General features: G+C 37.2%; 1 protein-coding gene across 6 annotated transcripts in view; it reads left to right on the top strand.

The window, feature by feature from the left end:
- Positions 1-20,940, top strand: part of MTUS2 (microtubule associated scaffold protein 2) — a 763,366-nt gene that overhangs the window by 84,254 nt on the left and 658,172 nt on the right. For 3 of the 6 annotated variants that reach the window (XM_074303561.1, XM_074303565.1, XM_074303564.1), the window contains exon 1: positions 4,071-4,380. The exons of 2 other annotated variants lie outside the window; for them this stretch is intronic. The gene's annotated coding sequence lies outside the window, so the exon portion shown is untranslated. Of the gene's footprint in view, positions 1-4,070; positions 4,381-4,573; positions 4,779-20,940 lie in introns of those variants that run through there. One more of the 6 variants, XM_074303563.1, reaches the window with a different exon arrangement.

Genomic DNA, 20,940 nt, shown 5'->3' with positions numbered 1-20,940 from the left:
AAACTAAAAACCAATAGAAACTATTAACTTCAGCAAAGTTGCAGGATATAAAATAAACTCAAATAAATTATCAGCATTTCTGTATAATACCAACAAAGCCTGATAGTAAGAGATACAAAGAGAATCACTTTAAAATAACTTCAAACAATATAAAATACTTGTGGAATCTATTTGCCAAGACAAATTTAGGGATTACATGAACACAATTATGAAACTTTTTTTATACAAATAAAGATAGTTCAAACAATTAGAGAAATATCAGTTGCTTATGGGTTGGCAAGCTAATAGAATAAAAATGACAATTCTACTTAATTTACTTATTCAGTGCCATGCTAATGAGACTACCAGAGAATTATTTTATAGAGCTAGAAAAAATTATATCAAAATTCATCTCCAAGAGCAAAAGATCAAGAATATCAAAGGAACTGTTCACTGGAAAAACAATGTAAAGGATGACTGATATTAGTTAAGAAATAGTACTTGTAAGAGCCCTTTAAATGGGCAGCGCCACAGAGCAACAGGAGATTGAGTGGCCCGGAAGTAATCTCTGTGGATATAGGACTGCCCTATGGGTGGGATCCTGTCCATATTGAGATAGCTTCGTAATGGGTGACTCTCTCGCTGATTGGCTGTGTGTGTGACCTCATAGGCCCTTTATAAGCCCACTGCAGACAGCAGTCGTTCTCTTTAACCTGGCTCCTTAGCCTGGGGTAGCCAAGCCAAGCCAAGCAGATGGATAGCTGAGAGGTAAGGAGTTTGGTAGTGAACACTTGGGTCTTCAGACCAGGTGTTCACTAGGGAGCTAACAAGTCAGGACATTATGTGAGTGGGTATAATAAAGGCTTTTAAGATTACACGTGGCTGTTTTTGAGCGTGCTACCAGTTATTAAACTATAGATTCAAGAGATTGTGGCCAGAGACCTTTGAAGGCCTCAGAGGAGGTGAGCCGGGTAGAGTTGACACTGCAAAGGTCAGTGGTCAAAGGTACTCTGTTGGGCCTAGGACAGACTAGTAATTGTAACTGCCAGGAGGGCATGTTAAAAGTACTACTGCATAAATGAGATAGATTAGGTACATAAAATACAGTAGTAAATAACCATAGTAAGCTAATGCTTGATGAGCCCAAAGATCCAAGTTTTGGGGACAAGAATTCACTCTTCAACAAAAATAGCTGGAAAAGCAGTTTGTAGAATAGAGCATTATCTTATGTCATGTATAAAGACAAGATCAAAATGATACTATTTCATAATATGATATCTAAATTAGGGGAACATGTTGGATTTATGAATAAATAGTTCATGACCAAACAAGAGGATCACAGAAAGTAAAATGTAATTTTAATCACATAAAATTAAAAAGCTTTTGCACAAAATAAAACAAATGCAGCCAAGAATAGAAGGAAAACAGGAGACTGGGGAAGATTTTTAAAGAAAGTCTCTTTGATAAAGGTCTCATTTTTCAAATATGTAGAGAACTGAGACAAATTGATAAAAATAACAGATATTTCTCAGTTAATAAATGGTAAAGATATTTACAAGCAGTTTTCAGAGGAAGAAGAAATGCTCTAACTCACTACTGATTAAAGAAATGAAAATTAAAACAAATTTGAGATACCACCTCTTACCTATGAGATAGACAAATTTGACAGAAAAGGTATGTGACAAATGCTGGAAGGGATGTGGAAAAATTGGGACACTAATGCATTGTTGGAAGACTTGTAAACTCATTCCGAAGAACAATTTGGAACTATGCCCCCAAAGCTATAAAACTTTGATCCAGTAATAGCACCCCTAGGTTGTATCCCAAAGAGATCAAAGAAAAGGGAAAAGGACCTACTTGTATATAAAGACTTATAACAGATCTTTTTTTTTTTTTTTTGTGGTAGGAAAGAATTAGAACTCAAATTAATGCTCAATTGGGGAATGGCTAAACAAGTTGTGGCATGTGATTGTGATGGAATACGATTGCACTATAAAAATGACTAGCAAGATAGCTCGACAAAAATAAACTTGGGAAGAAATGAGCACAACCAGGAGAACACTGTACAGTAAGGATGGTTAACTATGAAAGACTTATGATAATGATCCAAGACAATTCCAAAGGACCCATGATGAAAAATGCTAGCTGCATCTCCACTAAAGAGTTGATGAATTCTGAATATAGATTGTAGGATATCTTTATTTTTCTTTTTTATTTTCTGTCTGTGTTTTCATTTCCAACATGACTAATATGAAAATGTTTTGCATGATTTCATATATATTGTCAATATCAAATTGTTTGCTTTCTCAAGAAGGGAGAAAGGGGAGGATGTTGGAACTGAAAAATTTTTTTAAAAAGATTGTTAAAATTGTTTTATATGTAATTGGGAATCATTTAATGAAATAAAAATATTTTTAAAATGAATAAAGAAATGAAAAAAGACATGAGAGAATCAGTGAATTGCAGTCTCAATGAATAAAGAGTGTGATGTGTCATAAAAAAGTAAAAAGTAATGTGAACTTCAAGTGTGTTAATAATGCAATAATAATTTTATTGTCCAGAAAGAGCGCAATGTTAGCTGAATGGTTGTGCCTCCTAGTTAGAACTTATCTGGAATACAGTTTCAAGCGTCAAATTCTAAAAGGGATATTGACAAAATGGATCAGATGCAAAAGAAAGCAGCTAAGATTGTACGGATATTGGAAAACAAGTCCTGGAAGAACTGAGGCGTATTTAGCTCTCAGGGGTGAGAGGATAACTATTTTCAAATATGTGAAGATTAGAGAAAAGAAGGATCTGCCCAGCCCTGAGAACAGAACCAGGTTGTTACAGGGAGCCAGGTTTTTGGCTTATTATCGGAAATGACTTCATAACCGTTGCAGAACTGTTCAAAAGTAGGTGGCCGTGTGGAACCAGTGTATTTCTAGCTCTGCCTTATCAAAGGGGAAGATTTAGATCAGTGGTCCTCAAACTTTTTAAATAGGGGCCAGTTCACTGTCCCTCAGACTGTGGGAGGGCAGGACTATAGTAAAAACAAAGGCTCATACTCTGTCTCCACCCCTCAGCCCATTTGCCGTAAGCATTATGCCATTTGCCGTATAAACCTTCCTCATTGGCCCCTAGTTTGAGAACCCCTGTTATAGATGGTGAGGGAAGGAGTAGAAAAAGTACAGGATTTTGAGTAGACTAGAAATGGGGGGGGGGAGCCATTTGTCACTGCTTCTTCTAGTTGGGTCAGTTCTCTTCTTCTCCTTTCCTCATTTGCAAAACGCAACAGTTGGACTTTTAAGATCCTGTCCATCCCTAACCCACATTGCTAGGATCCTGGAATACTGCAGGAGGATTTATACGGAATAGAAGTAATACTAATACACCAGGCTTCTAGGATAGATCTTGAAAAGCTGGGGACTCTTTTCCTAAGCGGATGCTTAGAATGTAACGCCTGGAACTGCTCCAGTTAGTTCTGAGCATCCAGGGAGAGTTCACACACATAGCTCTTTGTATGTTTCCGAGAGGCATAAGGTGTTAATGTAATTAATAATACCCATTAGCATTACAGTCTCCCTTTCAGGGCATGTTCCTGCCTCCCCAGAGCCTTAATCTAAAACTCTTCACCATGTAAATTTTTTTTTTTTTTTTTTTTTTTTTTGGCCAGCATTTAAACTTACTGCCCCTTCTATCCTAGATGTTAATTACCCTTGCTCCTGACATGTTACATAGCGAACCGTTGAGTACACAGCCTGGCTGTGAGTGACTTCGGTTTCCTCCTCTGTGGGAGACTTACACATTCTGCATTCAGAGGGCCAGGCCAGATTCCTAAGCATTCAGAGGGCCAGGCCAGATTCCTAAGCACTCAGAGGTGCGAATGAAAACGCCCAGGCCTTTAAGCGCCGGGTTAAGGACTGAGCGTAAAGGGCCCCGGCGCTGCCGGCGCAGACGCTTTGGGGCTGCAGAGGGCGCTGTCCGCTCGTCTCCGGGCTAGCGGCTGCAGCCGGCAGTGAGCCGCGGGCACCGCTGGCTGGCTGGAGGCGCCCTCTGCTTTTCGTGCTTGCAGCCGCAGCCGCCGCCGCGTTGTGGGGGTGTGCGCGCCTCCCGCTCCCTCCCGCCCGCTCCCCAAGCTGTAAGCGAGGACTGTAAATCTGGAGCGAGAGACGCGGCTCCGCCGCACGTTTCCAGCGCCGGCTTCGCAGCCGCCGCCTCCACCTCTGCCGCTGCTTCTCTTTGTCCGGGGAAGGAGGGAGGGAGAGGGAAGAAAGGAGGGGGAGTTGCCGCCGTTGCTGCTGCGGCACCAGGTGCATCTTCGGAACCCCCCCTCACCCCGCGCCCCTTTCCCCCGCCTCCGCGCCGCGCGCTTGGAGACCCTTGGAGCCGCGGCTGCCTCGGGTGGGCACTGGCGGACAGGTGAGTCCCGCGGGAGGGTCCGGCTGGGAAAGGCGGTGCGAAATTTCCTGCTGCCTCCGCGCGGCATCTGAAGTGGGGTGCGTGGGAGTGCTCGGCTGTGACAGTTGTTTGGAAGTGCAGTCCAGGTGTGGCTCCGTTCCTTCCCCCTCCCGGCCCACCCTCCTCTCCCGAGCCCCTTGCCAAGTGCGTTCAGCCTCGGCACCTGGCTTGACCCTTTTCCCACCGAAATCTTTGGATCCTCCGGAAGGGGACCTCGCGTCCCCTTCCAGCCCCCAACTACGGGAGAACACTCGGAGACGGGGTCCGGACCTAGCGGGTGGTTACAGCCTGATTAAGTGTAGTCATGCGCTTAGTTTGGAGCATCTTTCCTGCTTCCTTCTGGAATTGCTAAGACTAAGGTAACCGATGGGGGTCTTCTGTGCAGCCTCTTTATTTTTGGCCCTGGCTCCCACGTTCGTGGGTGTGGGAGGAAACAGAGTTCCGAGCCATAAGGGGCATTTCCCATCCCCTCCCCCCACTCCGAAAAAAAAAAGGCATCCTCTCCCTCCCTCCTGGCTGGAAGGATTGCCCCATGCAATCGCGGGAAGGTAACGAAGATGCAGGAGCTCTCTGATTCCCTCTTGAACAGTGCTGGGCGATTGCAGAGCACGTATGTCTGTATGGCGCATCCACGTGCTGATGTTTGGGTAACACAAGGATCTCCCCGAGGAGGGAAGGGTTAGTTCCAGACCTGGAACGTCCTCCCGACCTGAAATACTTCTTTCCGCCGCCTTATTGATAATTTAGTACGGCCGTGCCCATGCCTTTGAACTTCATAATTAGACCTATTTAATCGTTCTTAAATAGATGAGGTTTAGTTTGGAGAAGATGCACAGAAGGGATTTCTGGCACTTGGAAGCTATGGCACTACCATTCTATTTTAAATACAATCGGGGAATAAGTGCGTCTGGCGGGATACCAGAAGAAACCCATACTCACTGTTATGCAAGTACATTTAAAAATACCTGCTCAATGGTTAGAAGGGAAAGTGATCACCCAGGCCTCTAGGGGAAGCTGAGAGAGTAGCGAAGGACATTTCCTCAAAACAAAAGCGTGCCAGGCTAGCTTGAGGTCCTCTTGTAAGATGGTGTAGGACACTTTTAGACAGTATTTCAACTGTGGGAAGAATACCTGAGGTATAAAGCAGATAATGCAGAGCATTTAGGAGAATTTAATGAAACAGGAATTATTCTTAAGCTGCGAAGTTGGGTAAGAATTATTTGACTGTTAATATGATAGTGGTGGAAACAGAACTCAGAACTTAGGTTTTCAAAATTTTTGGATAATAGTCTTTTTTTTTTTAAGAGACTGTTCTGGAAATTTAGTAACCATTCATTGCCAGTCAAAATAACTCAACTAAATATGGATTCGTATAAAAGAAAATCTTTTCATCACTTCTAATTATTACTTGGTAAAATTAGATATTTTGCTGACATAGTAATACTAAATTGCTAGATGATGAGATAGAAACCCTATATAACCACACACTTTTGCATATTTCCCGATCTGAACTCTGTCACATCCTGCAAAAGATAACAGGCATTATTACTGCAACCAGCTACATGCAGGGATTGTTCAGTGACTTGCAATAATCAGAACAAATATTCAACAGGTGACACTTGGCAGAAGGCAAATCCACTGCAAACTGTTATCGCTAATGGTGGATTTGTATGAATCAGATTTTTCTTTTGCTGTGTGATAGATTTCACTTTGGTTACTAGGTCCCAACTTCAGTTTTGTCTAAAGTGGTCAGAAGCAAAGCAAAATATAAAAATAAAATGTAAATCAAAGATATATTTTACTGTAATATTTTTTGGGGGGATTCCACACATGAGAATTCATTGGTATAGAAAAGTATCATTGCCTTTTAATGAAGCTGACAACCTACTCTGCAATTTACAGACTTAGTTGCCTAGAGGTCACGGAGAGTTTAAATGATTTATGAGGTTGACACAGCTATTTTGTGTCAGATTTGCAAAGATTTGAACCTAGGCTTTCCTGACTCAGGAGCTATTATGTCTTTTGAATAGTAATTAAAGATAGATAAAATAAAGTTTAGCAAAGGATAATTGGTACATTGTTAACATATATTTTTATATAGATTTTTTTTGGAAATAGATATACTAGATCTTTTATTTTTCCTACTTGTGACATGTATTTCTTTCCAACATTCAGGATCTGGCTTTTAAAACTCTGAATATTCCATAATCTCTTTGAATTTTTGTAGTATTAATGACAGATTAGACATCAGGGTCAGTATTTTTATTTGCTTACAAAATAGTAATGTTCATTAAATGTTTCATTATTTTCTCTATCAGAAACTTGCCTTTGACAGAATAGTACAGATGATTGAGTGGAGTAAAAAAAGGTTTCTTTTGTTTTAAATTTTTTGTTTAAGATATTTCCAGATTTAGATATTTTGTGTCAGGTTTCAGCAAATAAGATTTTATATAGAGTATTATGTAAAATATATGATTGGGTTGAGGGTATTTTATAAAACTTGGGTTTGACTGTTACACAACTGCCAACAAACTAAATTCGTAAAGTTAAAATAAGGAAACAAAATGCCCAGTGTCCATTGACCAAACCCAATTCTGTAATAAATTGCTGTTGCCAAGTTAGAGAAGGACTATTTCTGGGAGTGGATAGAGAAGAACAATATATTCAACAATGGGTCCCATTGGGTGGTTCATAAATCCAGCTTCTCAATAATGGTCCAAGGTCCATTAAATTTTTTTTTAGTGTTTAGTACCTTAAGGACTAAATAATTGGAAAGAGTATTATGAGTAGTATATTAAATTACCCTAGGGGGTTCAACGTTTTTTGATGTTGTTGTTGAAAGAGGTTCATGAAACAAAACAAAATGTTGGCAATTATTGATCTAGAGGATGACATAGACATGCAGCATCATTAAAATCTTTAGGAAAGGGCTAATACACAATGGGGCTGTACTTATGTCATCAGCCCAAATATATGTATTAGCTTTTTTCTAAAGATTTTAATGCTGCTGTATAAAGATTTGGGGGCTTTTATATTTGTTCATTAATATAATCAGGAGGAACACGTTTAAAATTTGATTTTTTTCCCTAATTTTTGCTTTGGTAAAACCAATCAGAAACCTGAACCAAATTGTCATTGACCTGGCTGAAAATGTTCAGACTGATAAGGGCTAGAGTCCTGCAGAGCCAATGAAATCACGATATGACATTGAGTAACCACTGTGATTTTGTACTGAAAGTGACTTTTGTGTGAAAGTGATCATTTGACTAAGATGAGGTTCAGGGGTGGGGAAAATATAGTTAGGACTTTTTAGCATCTCAGAGACAGGTAAAAGGAAATTTTAGGTGAGAGGAAGCTTAAGCAACACTATATGTACTATATGTATACTATAGAAAATGCTTGATTTTTCACTATCCTTGATAAAAAATAATTGGCTTGAACCTAAAGGAAGAGAATTCTGAGACTTACTATCCTAGAAATGTTCTCTAGAAGAGCTTCTTAAACTTTTTCCACTAATGACCACTTTTTCCCCCCAAAAAAATTTAGACAACTCTGGGTATATTAATATATAAATAGGTATGCAAATAAAATATTTATTGCTAATAGAACATAATTTCATGATCCCCACATTCAGTTATGGGATCCCATATGGGATCATATAGTTTAAGAAAATTTGCCCTAGTGGAATACAATTTTTCTAAAAAAAAATTTAAAGACTACAATCTAGTACCCCTTTCAGATGAAAATTTTCTGTAAGAGAAATTGGCATTTGGGTATAAACAAGGAAATATATCGAATCATTTTCATTTTCAATTTTTATGATTAAGTGGAACTTGTATCTATAAGGAATTGTTATTATTGTTTTGTTTCTTGAGAACAATGCCTCTTTTACAAGTGTGTCTGCCAAATTTTTTCTTTCCACTTCTATGGTACACAAACTTTCAGAATCTGGAATTGCTTCATAAAAATACCTTTTTTATACAGCTCATTTTATGGTGCCATTGCCACCTCAGACTTGTTTCTAAACATTCTAGAATGGCTTCTGTCCCAAAATGGAGGTGGGTGGGATTTGTGTGGGATAGTTCCCACTAAATCAAGAAAGTTATGTCATGCCTGTTTCCAAGTTGGGAAACTTGTAGAATGGATGTGGAAATTACGGTTTTTCACTGAGTTTGAGTTTGAAAGGGAATTTGGAAATTCCTTTTCAAAACAGAGTGTCTAAAACCATCATCTGAGGCAATCATAATTTTCTGAGAAGGGGAATAAGGGAAATCAAGTAGAATCAAAAAGTAATCATTAAAGCCCTTCTTTGTCCCTACTAAGTCATGATTGAGCTTTAGTATATGTAGATGTAATAAAAATTATAAAATAGGATATTGCATACCTATGATATCATAAAAATCTTTATACCTTTATTTTATATCATGTTTAAGGGAGATCCAGGTGGCATAAGGGATAGAATTCCAGGCCTAGAGATAGGGGATGTGTTAAAATTTTACTTTCAATACTTACTAGCTTGTGACCATAGGCATGTCACTTAACCCTTTTTGCCTTAGTTTCCTCACTGGTAAAAATGATCTAGTGAAGAAAAAAGCAAAACCAAGAAAACCTGAAATTGAGTTGCAAAAAGTTGGTCAGAACTGAATGAAACAAACCGAACAAAAAGCATGATTAAAAAGCTATGGCAAAGGAAAAAAAAAGTATTCATTAAGTTCACAAGAAACTCAGTCTAATGAAGTAGACAAGCTATAAACTATTATGTAAGCTCCTTGAAGACAGGAATTGTCTTTGGCAATTTTTTTAATCCCCAGTCTTTAGCATCCACATATGTATCTAAACACACAATCCATATATGCATTTACATACATAAGATAAATTGGAGGTGATCAACAGAGGGAAGACACCAGGATAAATGAGGACCACAAAGGATTTCTTGCACAAAGTGTGAGTTTAATTGAGATTTGAAAGAAGCCAGGGAAGTCAGAAGATAGAGATGAGGAAAGCATAGGTAATAGTCAATGAAAATGGAGTTGGGATATGGAGTATTAAATAGGAGGAACAATAAGTGAAGAAGCCAATGTAACTGGATCACAGAGTATGTGATATGGACTAAGATGTAAGAAGACTAGAAAGGTAGGAAGGCTTAAGTATCAAGAGGCAAACAGATGATTTTATATTTGGTCTTGGAGGTGATAGGGAAGTTTGTTGACTAGGGGAGTGACACATCTATCATAGAGGATTCTCTGGGAGGTCTTAAGCTTGGAATTATCTAATTAGAATATCTGAAATTTGAACCTATTTCTTCCTGGCTCTCAGGGAGCACATTAATCTCAGTGCTAATCTGTCTCTCTTTTCCACTCTAACCAACTCCAGAATAATTTGTCCCAATTAATATCCACAGGACATGCAATCAAAAGCTTAATGGTTCCTCTTTTCTGGCCAATTTTTCATTTATTGATGTCCTTCCTTGAATTTGAGGCCCAGAAGCAAACACGATTCTTTAGATATGGTATGATTTGGGCAAAGTGTAGCAGGAAAATTGCCACCCAATTCCTTGATACTCTATCTTACTTAGCTCAACCTAAGGTTACCTTCTTGGCTGCCAAACCATAATGTTGATTCACATTAAGCTTATAGTCCCTTGAAATTCCCATGTATTTAACAGCTGCATAGTTATTCCTTTCCCATCTTGTATCGTTGACTATGATATATTTTAATCTAAGTATAATATTTTTGATTCATACCTTAAAAAAATCTATCCTACTGGATTTGGCAGACATACTCATCTGCTTTGCTTGTGTTATCTTGAATAAATCATCAGGCTAGAAATTAATAAAAACAAATGTGTTTAGGAAGAAATTTAAGCCTGAGATAATAAAGTAGCATATAATTCATCTAAATGAATTTTTCACTTGGCTCATTATATATCCAAACCTACCAAAAGATCTTGGAGGCATATTAACTTCTGACGATAACCTTTTGACGAATATTAGCTAGGGATGATAGATTATAGAAGATAGATATTGGACAAATATTTCAATGTTTTCCAAAGGGAGGTGGTGGGAAAGGCAGATTCTACAAATTATAAAATATTTACATTGATTGGATTCAATGGGTACTGAAGCAATCAGAATTTGTCTTGTTTCCACGCACACAAAAAAGAAGCTTAATCCCTGTTGTTTGCATAGGAATTTACACCATCAGTTAAAGGAAGGCTTGTTTGTTTTTTCATCCAACAACAAAAAAACCCTTATAGCTAAGCCCATGAGCAGTTAAGTCCCTTCTGCCTTTTCTTGTGAACCTTTGCTTCTCAGGGCTCCAAATCTACAATACTCCTTTCTGACTGAGTCCTTCTGCAAAGGGAAAACATTTGGGATTGCTAAAGAGATAACTTCTGCTGCCCCAGATAGGCATAGCCCAAGTTACTTACAAAATTGGTAAAAGTCACTGTCTGGGTTTGAGTAATAAATAAGTTTCATCCTGGGGAGAGGTCTCCAGTGGCATTCTGAAGAGAGAGCTGATAGCTCTGCCCTCTTTAACAATTTTGTTGATGACTTAGATGGAGTTGTATGGCTTATGTGGTTTGCTTGCCAAATTTGAAGAGAACTTGGAGCTGAAAAAAGATGGTTGATTTGTTGGATGACATAATGAGCTCAGAACAAGCTGTAATGGAGCCAAATCTAAAAACATGAGATTTAGTTAGGCATGAATCCTATATTTCTTTTGACTGAAACTATGAATTCATTGGTGCTGTGAACTAAGGTTCAAGAACAACTGCAAAAACATAGGTTGGAAGGGATTGCGGCTAGACACTGGTTCATGAGAAAAACACTTGAGGATTTTTGTTAACTATTAGGGTAAGGTGATTGAGTTGTGTGAGGTGGCTGTTAAAAAAATCCAGTCTTAGGATGCATTAGTATCCCTACCAAGGAGCTAATAAATACAGTCAATATGTTCTGCTCTGCTTAAACCACATTTGCAGAAAACCATGTCCTATGTAAACAACAGTGATGAGGCTTCTTTTTCTTGTGTTAGAAATTTACACATGAGACATTCTAGCTAATTCATTTTAAGAGGGTCATTGACAAATTGAAGTGTGCATCCACAGAGAAGGGAAAAAAATTTTGAAGTCATGTTATTATCAAGATTAATGGAAAGAATTATGCATGTTTATAAGAGGGAAGATATAATGATCTTATTACTAGGCTTTATTTATTTATTTGTTTGTTTATATTACTGGTTTAATGTATCTAAGACTATGAGGTTACTATATTGTCCTATTTGATCAAAATTAGGAGCACTCTCTTCTCTCCTCAAATAACTGTTGATACTGTATCTGGAAATGGTGGTCATATTTGCTGAGGAATGGATACTAGATGAGTAGAAAGGAAGAAAGAATATCAAAAACTTGGGGGAAAGCTATGGAAAAATAAAGATAAAAAGGAAAGGGGTGATCAAGTTAACAAGGGAAAGCTATTCCCAGGCAGGCCTTTCCAGGTATCCAAGAGAATGATTGATTAGTACTTCTGAGATAAAAGCCAGAAATTCTCAAAAAGTAGCTAATCTAGGTAGGAAAATGTAGTATAGGTTTTAGGTGCAATAGGGCCAAAACTGGGTCTGGGGAGTTGTAGGTTTTGTACAAAGCCAAATCAAGAAGCCATTGTAGAGGATGGAACATAGGTTCATAGTTATTGATTGACTAAATGAAAAAAAAATAGGTCCTTGTAGGGTCACTTATTTTCAGGTAAGTACAGGTTAGTCTCCTCCTTCACATCCCCTACTTAAAAGCTAAGGAAGGACTTTAGTTCTAACACTCAATTCTTCTTTTCCATCACCCTTTATTACTACAGAAGCAAGTGTGTTTTCCATAGATTATTTACAGGAGGAAATAATAATAGTCACAACATGTTTGCAAAGTGGTTTACATACATTATCTCAGATGATCTTCACTACAACATTGTGAGATAGGTACTATTATTAGCTCCATTTTACAGATGAGAAAACTGAAGTTGAGGGAGTTGAAGTCACTTGCCCAAAGTCATTCATTTGGTATCTAAGAGAAGATTCAAATCTTCCTAATTTCACCAGTCTATACATTATGCCATTCAGTTGCCTCAAAGTATTTCCCAAAATAACATTATCCACTCACTTATTCTGTGTTAAGTTGGAGGAGAATGAAAATCACAAACATTATTTAATATATAATTGTGAAGGTCCTGTCATCTCTAAGTTATCCTTCTAGGCCACTGTTTCAACTCACTCTCCCAGCCAGACTCTTCTTCCTCCAGAGTGCCATTTCAACTCTGTCCCAGAATAGACTAACTCCTTGCCCTCCTGCCCTTCTCTTTTATCCTAGCAGAGATTGTAGTGAGAACTCAACGGGGCTTGTGAGAAAATTACTTCAACCAATGAACTTGCTCCTCCCAAAGGTTGTGTAAACTCCTTTTCAGAATTCAAAGGTGTAAACTCCCCCTAAAGGCCGGAACTAAAGGTGTGCATTCTGATCCAGAGAACTGTCCAGACAACCTGAGTTCTCACTTTGTAATCCTAACATCTCCCCCTTTCTTTTGATTTAGAACATAGGGTCATTGCCTTGAAACATAAATCCATCAATATGGGAGGTATTACACATAATTACATAAATTACATAAACACATAGTAACACAGTAACATAGTAACATAACACATGCTAGAAGTATGTAACAAATAACCTGATCAAATAATCATAAACTGAGAATTTATAAATGTCCCTAAGTCCATTGTCCATTAGTCTCATCCTGTGTTAGGAAATCCAATGATTCCTGCTGATTTTAAAAGTTCTTTAACAGTCTTATCTTGTGTTAGGGAATCTTTAACAGTCTCCTTATCAGCCATGCTCTTTCAGTGTCAGATGTTTCTTAGATCTTCTTCTTTGTTTTGAGGTATTTCTCTTTTTTTGTCTCTCTGTGATGTACAAGACGAATACGACTTGTTGGCACCCATCTGATTCCTTCTCCATCTGAAGAAATACAAGCAAACCCTCTCCTCCAGGCAGTTAACCTATCTGGTCCCTTCTATTCCCCACTTTCTGGGTCTCTCCACATCACCTGGCGATTATCAAAGGACAGTGGAGCTGCTCGCACTGGACACTGCCCTTCTGGTGGGTTATAAAACCTGTCTGCTGGAGCCAGTGCATCTTTGTCAAAAATTAGAAAATTAATGGTATAGAGAACTAAATTTAGAAGTTCTCTAGGGTTACCCGTGGCTCCCCCTTTCTTTTGTTTTTGGAGGACTGTCTTAATGTCTCTGTTTCTTCTCTCTACTATTGCCTGACCTTGTGGATTAAAAGGTATGCCAGTGGTGTGTAAAATCTTATACTGTGCACAAAAGTGTGCAAAATGTTTAGAAGAATATGCAGGTCCATTATCTGTTTTTATTTCTTGTGGCACACCCATAATTGCAAATGCTTGTATAAGGAATTCAGTGACCACTCGGGCTGTCTCTTTTGACGTTGGCACTGCAAAAGTGAATCCTGAAAAGGTATCTACCACGACATGGATAAAAGACAGACGACCAAAAGATTTATAATGGGTCACATCCATTTGCCAAATTTCATTGGGTCTCAAACCACGAGGATTCTTTCCTGGAGGGAGTGTAGGAGTGTGAAAAGGAAGGCAAGCTATATAGCTTTTTACTATGCTCCTAGCTTCCTCTCTTGTTATTCCAAATTGTAAACGTAAAGCTCAAGTAGCTTGATGATATTTAGAATTAGATTCTTGTGCTTCCTGAAATAAAGGAGTACTGGCTAACATGGTTAAAAGGCTATCTGCCTTTGAATTTCCATCAAAAATAGGACCTGGAAGTCCACTATGTGAGTGGACATGCAAGATGTAAATCTTGCCTGGATGCTTTCTCACTTACTCTTGAAGTTCCTTAAAGAGCTGATAAATATTAGAGGTGCAAATTTTATTTGGGCTGTGACAATTCTTTGTACCACACCTACCGAATAGGGTGAATCAGTAATTATATTTACGTCTCCTGGGTAACAAGAGCGAGCTAGCATGATAGCAAATAATTCATTCTGCTGAGTGGACTGAAAAGGAGTCCTGACTACTCTATTTATGGTTAAATCATGAAAGCATACAGCACAAATATTTTCTTTGGAGGCGTCTGTAAAGCTTGTTGGTCCTTTAAGAGGAACCTTAGAAACCTTTTCTTCAAAAATCCATCACCAATTATGCAGTAGCCGGGTTATCTTTAATGGAGACCCATGTGCAAAATTTGGAGCTGTGGCCAATAAAATTTGCCATTCTGGGATGGTCTCACAGCATACATTAATTTGTGCATTAGTATAGAATGTGTATTTTTTTCAGGACTTATCCCAGATAATTGTACTATTCTCTTAATAGCCTTTAATAAAATTCTAGCCAGAAGCACTGGGTAAGGAGTAAGACTTTGTTCTGGTTGTGCTGGGAGGTTCACCCACTCAATCATACTGTCTCCTTGATGAAGGACTGCTGTGGGTGCCTCTTTTGTAGCAAAAACTGATATTTCCAAGGGTTTTTGAGTAACTCTTTCAACCACATTGGATAAAGCCAGTTCAACTTTTCTCAAAGCCTCTTGTGCTTCTTTTGTAACCTGGTGTGATGAATTTAAAGCACTGTCTCCCCTTAAAATGTCATATAGAGGTTGCAGTTGATTGGTAGTTAAGCCTAACACTGGATGCATCCATTGGATATCTCCTATTAATTTTTGGAAATCAAATTAAGGTGTCCAACTTCTCTGTTCTTAAAGAAAGCTTTTGTACTGTGAGTGTCTTAGGATATACTTCATATCCTAAATATTGAAAAGGAGCATGTCTTTGAATTTTTTCTGTAGCTATATGCAGTTTGTAGTACTTTAGTGTTTCCATGGTCTTTTGTAGACATTCTTCTAACATTTGTTCCTCAGGTGCACATCCCAAAATATCATCCATGTACTGTAACAATATTACTTTTGGAAAGGCTTTTCTTACTGGAGCAAGAGCAGCAGCAACATACATTTGGCACATAGTAGGGCTGTTTTTCATTCCCTGTGGCAAAACTGTCCATTCATATCTTTTATAAGGCTCAGTCAAATTAACACTAGGCACTTACAAAGGAAATCTTTTCATATCCTCCTTATCTATAGGGATAGAATAGAAACAATCCTTAATATCTATAACCCAAAGAGGCCATTCTCTAGGCAACTGAGTAGGAGATGGAAGTCCAACTTGAAGAGTTCCCATACTTTCCATCTGTTCATTTATTCTTCTTAGATCAGTTAACATCCTCCATTTCCCAGATTTCTCTTTCACCACAAATATTGGGGAATTCCAAGGAATTCCTAATACATGTTGTTCTTTTGATAAGAAGTAATTCAAGGTTTCAGAAGTTCCCTTAATGTTTTTATTTGATGATTATGAATATTTTTCTTAAGTAATTATTAATAAATTTCTCAAATAACTCTCAAAAAAAGTATTTCCCAAAATAAGTAAAAGAAACTTAAGTTAATTAGAGAGGAATGGCAAAGTAAATTTTCTACTTACTTCAAATATTTGAAGGTCTATGTGAAATGATTATATTTACTTTGGGTAGCTTCAGTAGGTAAAACTATGAAATTAGAAGGAGGAACATTTTGTCCTAGTCTATAATGAAGAACTTTATAGCAGTTAGAATTGTCAGACAATGAAACGGGTCTAATTTGAGGTATATTTCCCACCACTGGGAATATTCATTCAAAGGCTATAGATGAATAGTTAAGAAAATTGATTAATCAGATAGATTATTGGACAAGATTGCCTCTTTGACTGTAAGACTGACTATAAGAGAAGATTATTCTTTTTCAATCTTATTTTTTTCAGTCTTCTTGGATACATTTATCATGCTGCACAAGAAAAATCAAATCAAAAAAGGAAAAAAATGAGAAAAAAGCAAGCAAACAACAACAAAAATTGTGAAAATACTATGTTATGATCCACCTTCAGTCCCTATAGTCCTCTTTTTGGCTACAGATGGGTCTCTCTGTCATAAGTCTGTTGGAATTGCCCTGAATCACCTCATTGTTGAAAAGAGCCAAGTCCATCAGAATTGATCATCACAGTCTTATTGTTGCTGTGTACAATGTTCTCTTGGTTCTAGTTCACTCTACCAACAATCCGTTTTCCCACATTCCCTCCAATATTTATCATTATCTCTTCCTTTCATCTTAGCCTGGCTAAGCAGTCTTCTTTAAACTTTAATTTTCACCTGACCCATCCATTCACCCAAACTTTTATGTTCTTAAATGTTATCTAATAACTTTCATCACCAGTTTCTTGGAGAGAATCATGTGTATCCATTGCTTTCACTTTCTTACTCATCTCCTTGTGGTCCAACTTCTGGTCCTTCCATTTGACTGAAATTACTGTCTCCCAAGTTGCTATTGATGATTTAATTTCTAAATCCTATAACCTTTACTTTTTTATATTATCAGTCACGTTTCATATATTGCGACTTTCTTGAGAGCAGACATTGTTGTTGAATGCTTACTTAACACAGTACTTGGCACATTGTAGTTGCTTAATAAATGCCTGTTAACTTGATCACTCCCTTCTTTTTCATCTTTGTTATTCTGCTTATTGGATATGATACAAACTGAAATAAAATATTTTTGTTATTTTTGGCAATAAAAAGTTAATTACCAAAATATAGCATTTGCAACTCTGGAATTCAAAAGATCTTCTAAATTACAATATTTTTCTTTCATTCTGGAGCAGCATGTTACTTGAAAGTTGATGATGTGTTTTGGTTAGGGGCTGGTCTTGAAGTCAGAAAGATTGGGGTTTAAGTCTTACTTTAGCTTTGTGACTGTGGGCAAGTAATTTAAGCTCTTGATAATATTGGATAGTCTAAGAATGTAAGTCATAAAGTGCTGATCTGGTAGAGCTTTACACCAATTAAACCTCAATCTAGATAAAATGCAGATAAGGCTGTGTGTGTGTGTGTGTGTGTGTGTGTGTGTGTGTGTGTGTGTGTGTGTGTGTGTGTTTCTTGAATCTCTCCCTATGTTTGTTCCTTTGTTATTGGTTATATATACATTCAGCTTCCTTAGTTGTAAAAAACAAACAAAACTTACCAAATCCTACTTTACTAGCTGAAGTCTCTTACATACTTTGTGCTCCTGTGGCACATGTTGTTCTGGTTCCCTTCCCTTTTTTCTGCATATTCCTTCTGAGTCTCTATTTTGGAATTGTTATTCTACTCCTTTATCATGGTTATCTTATAAAGTTGTCTCGAGGTACCTCTTTTATTTTTGTATACTTTGTTGGTTAGTCATCTCATCCATGAGTTCTACCTAAAAGGTAGAAGGTGGAGGCTGGGTGTGTGTGCTGGTGAGACTTGTGGGGGTACATAGGCATTATGGAGTAGATGGACAGAATGTCTGAGCTGAGGAAGGGAAGATCTAGTTCTGGAAGTTCTAGTATCATACTTAAATTTAAGTGACTCTCATTTGGGAATAAGCTTTGGAGCTAAGCTTGGTCATTATAATTATGTAGCCTATGGTTTCTTTTTATCATTCTTGTCATTTACATTGTTGTCATTGTAGTATTTTATCAATTGTTTTCCTGATTCTTCTTGTTTTATTCTGCATCAGTTCATACAATTCTTCTCTTAATGATTCCCTTTAAATCGTTTCTTATGGTGTATTAATATTAATTTCACATACTGTGATTTATCTAGCCATCTCCCTGTAGATAAACATGTTTTAAATTTCTAATTCTTTTCTATGATTATATTTCAGTGCAACCAAAGAAGTGGTTTCTTTTTTTTTCTTTTTTTTAATTTTATAATTATAAATTTTTTGACAGTATATATGCATGAGTAATTTTTTTATAACATTATCCCTTGTATTCATTTTTCCAAATTTTCCCCTCCCTTCCTCTACTCCCTCTCCTAGATGACAGGCAATCCCATACATTTTACATGTATTACAGTATAACCTAGATACAATATATGTGTTGTAAATCCAATTTTCTTGTTGCACATTAAGCATTAGATTCCAAAGGTATAAGTAACCTGGGTAGATAGACAGTAGTGCTAACAATTTACATTCACTTCCCAGTATTCCTTCTCTGGGTGTAGTTGTTTCTGTCCATCATTGATCAACTGGAAGTGAGTTGGATCTTCTTTATTCTCCATCAGATCATATTCTTTATTCTCCATCAGAATACATCTTCATACAGCATTGAAGTGTACAGCGATCTTTGGGTTCTATTCATTTCACTCAGCATCAGTTGATTTCTCCAAGCCTCTCTGTATTCCTCCTGTTGGTCATTTCTTACAGAGCAATAATATTCCATAACCTTCATATACCATAATTTACCCAACCATTCTCCAATTGATGGGCATCCATTCATCTTCCAGTTTCTAGCCACTACAAAAAGAGCTGCCACAAACATTTTGGCACTTACAGGTCCCTTTCCCCTCTTTAGTATTTCTTTGGGATATAAGCCCAGTAGTAGCTCTGCTGGATCAAAGGGTATGCACAGTTTGATAACTTTTTGGGCATAGTTCCAAATTTCTCTCCAGAATGGTTGGATTCTTTCACAACTCCACCAACAATATATTAGTGTCCCAGTTTTCCCACAGCCCCTCCAACATTCATCATTATTTGTTCCTGTCATCTTAGCCAATCTGACAGGTGTGTAGTGGTATCTCAGAGTTGTCTTAATTTGCATTTCTCTGATCAGTAGTGATTTGGAACACTCTTTCATATGAGTGGATATAATTTCAATTTCATCATCTGAGAATTGTCTGTTCATATCCTTTGACCATTTATCAATTGGAGAATGGTTTGATTTCTTATAAATTAGGGTCAGTTCTCTATATATTTTGGAAATGAGACCTTTATCAGAACCTTTAACTGTAAAAATATTTTCCCAATTTGTTACTTCCCTTCTAACAAAGAAGTGGTTTCATAAGAGAAATGTTAACAGATGTTAATGTATGTATAATCATTATTACAGGGCATGTCAGTATATAATAATAATCATGGAGTTCAGTATGAGAAAATATGCTACTTGCATTAAGAAGGAATTAAGTGAATGAATATATACATCATACCATAGTTCGGTTTACCTAAAGTTTATTCTTGGGAAGGTGTATCTTCATTGCTTTCCCTGTGATATGACTACTTTTTTGCTGACCTTGTTTCTTTGTTGCCTTGCTAGAACTTTATACCATTTCCTTTTCTAGTGCTCTCAGGGGGACCTCACCTCTGTTCCTTTTATCTAATAATATTTTTCTCTTTTACTGCCTACTGTTCCTGGAGATGGGTTCTTCCCTGCAGCCTAAGGATCTAGTTATAGAAAAATAAGAATTTCTTCACATTTATGGCAATCTATTTATTGAATGATTGCCAGAATAAGTTATCAAATCTTATTCAATGGATGCTTTAAAGATAGGATTGATTTTTATCTTTTTGGCCATATGGAGCCCTTCCTACATGGAAGAAAACTTCTGAAGGGCTTTATGATTCTTACTCAAAAGCCTTAGCTTCAGTCTCTTGAAAAAATCCCCAAGATTACATTTCCAGTGGTTTATTATTTTGTGTTAAGAGTAAGTTAGCAGCAGATGGGATGAGTGGCACATATGTAGCATAGGATAATTATATGAATTAGAATACTCAGCAGTCTTTAGAAAGGCAGGATCACCTGCCAAAATAAAAATCCAGGGTGGTATGTTAGGATCCTAAAAAGACAGTAACAAGGAAAGCAAATTGCTGAAACTTGCTAATATCGATTTTGCGGCTTTAATATTCTTGCAAAAATATAGTGAGGAGAAGGACTAGGTTATGAAAAATACCAATAAAATAAAGAAGGCAAATAATAAAGAGTTAATGAAGGAGCCAATTTTCCACACTTGACCAATCTTTCATGTTAAAATGCTAGTCTAGAAACTTAATATGTGTGTCATCTTTTCTAGATGACAGTGTAGGAGAAGTAATCTTCAATCAGCCAGCATTAATTATCTTTACACTTGATTGTTGAACTCATTCATGGAGTGTATCATTTTCTCAAGACAGGCAATTTCCCCCATTACACAAAGCATTCTAAATTTGGAAAATTTGTTGCCTCCAAAATCAAGTCTGCTTTGCTTCATGATGTTGCCGTTGCAATTCATTTGTCCTTTGGGACAGTCTCATTTAATGACCAAAATATCACAATGATTTGGGTTGAAATTCATATTACATTGCTTGATACAGAGTTTTTCCATCATTTTGAAGGATATCTTATGATAATTGAATGTGGATGTAGGCAGTATCACTTTTAACTTATCAAAGCCTTCAACCATTATTAATCATTGACTCTATGTTGTGTTAGCCTGGATAACAGCCAGTGATAAGTTTGTTTGTAAAAGCTGGTCATTTCTTTTACCAACAGATTTATAAGATGAATTTAACAACTTCCTTATTTACTTCTTAACCTCCATGTAAAAGGTTTTTCTTTTTTAACCAGAGTCCAGAATATGATAATGGAATGCT

This window comes from Sminthopsis crassicaudata, chromosome 3 (genome assembly GCF_048593235.1).
Source record: "Sminthopsis crassicaudata isolate SCR6 chromosome 3, ASM4859323v1, whole genome shotgun sequence".
Classification (NCBI taxonomy): domain Eukaryota; kingdom Metazoa; phylum Chordata; class Mammalia; order Dasyuromorphia; family Dasyuridae; genus Sminthopsis; species Sminthopsis crassicaudata.
Note: the sequence above shows the minus strand (reverse complement) of the source record. Positions and strands in the feature narration are given on the sequence as shown.